Genomic DNA, 774 nt, shown 5'->3' with positions numbered 1-774 from the left:
GACCCTTACTCACGTAAGGTTTATTACTTGGACGACCTAGTACACTTGCTGGTTAGTTGAACGGAGTTGTGAGCTTCTCTACCAGTGCCTGAAACTCTTTCAGATCCGGCAACAACACCAAGTTTTTGGCGCCGTTGCCGGGGATTGTTCGAGTATGGACAACTGACGGTTCATCTTGTTGTTCAGATTAGGTAATTTTCTTTTCAAAAACTTTTTCAAAATTTTTTTTCTTTTCTTTTTCGTTTTCTCCAACTTTATTTTCGAAAAAATTAATAAAAATACAAAAAAATTAGAAAATCATAAAAATCAAAAATAATTTGTGTTTCTTGTTTGAGTATTATGTTAATTCTTAAAGTTTGGTGTCAATTGCATGTTTTAAAAAATTTTTCTTGCATTTTTCGAAAATCACATGCATTCATAGTGTTCTTCATGATCTTCAAGTTGTTCTTGACAAGTCTTCTTGTTTGATCTTGATGATTTCTTGTTTTGTGTTGTTTGTTGTTTTTCATGTGCATTTTTGCATTCATATTTTCCATGCATTAAAAATTTCTAAGTTTGGTGTCTTGCATATTTTCTTTGCATCAAAAATTTTTCAAAATAATGTTTTTGATGTTCATCATGATCTTCAAAGTGTTCTTGGTGTTCATCTTGACATTCATAGCATTCTTGCATGCATCTTGTGTGTTGATCCAAAATTTTCATGTTTTGGGTCATTTTTGTGTTTTTCATTCAAAATTTGATTTCAAAAATATCTTTTCCTTATTTCCCTCCAAA

The sequence above is a fragment of the Arachis duranensis genome, chromosome 5 (assembly GCF_000817695.3).
Source record: "Arachis duranensis cultivar V14167 chromosome 5, aradu.V14167.gnm2.J7QH, whole genome shotgun sequence".
NCBI classification, from domain to species: Eukaryota; Viridiplantae; Streptophyta; class Magnoliopsida; order Fabales; family Fabaceae; genus Arachis; species Arachis duranensis.
Note: the sequence above shows the minus strand (reverse complement) of the source record.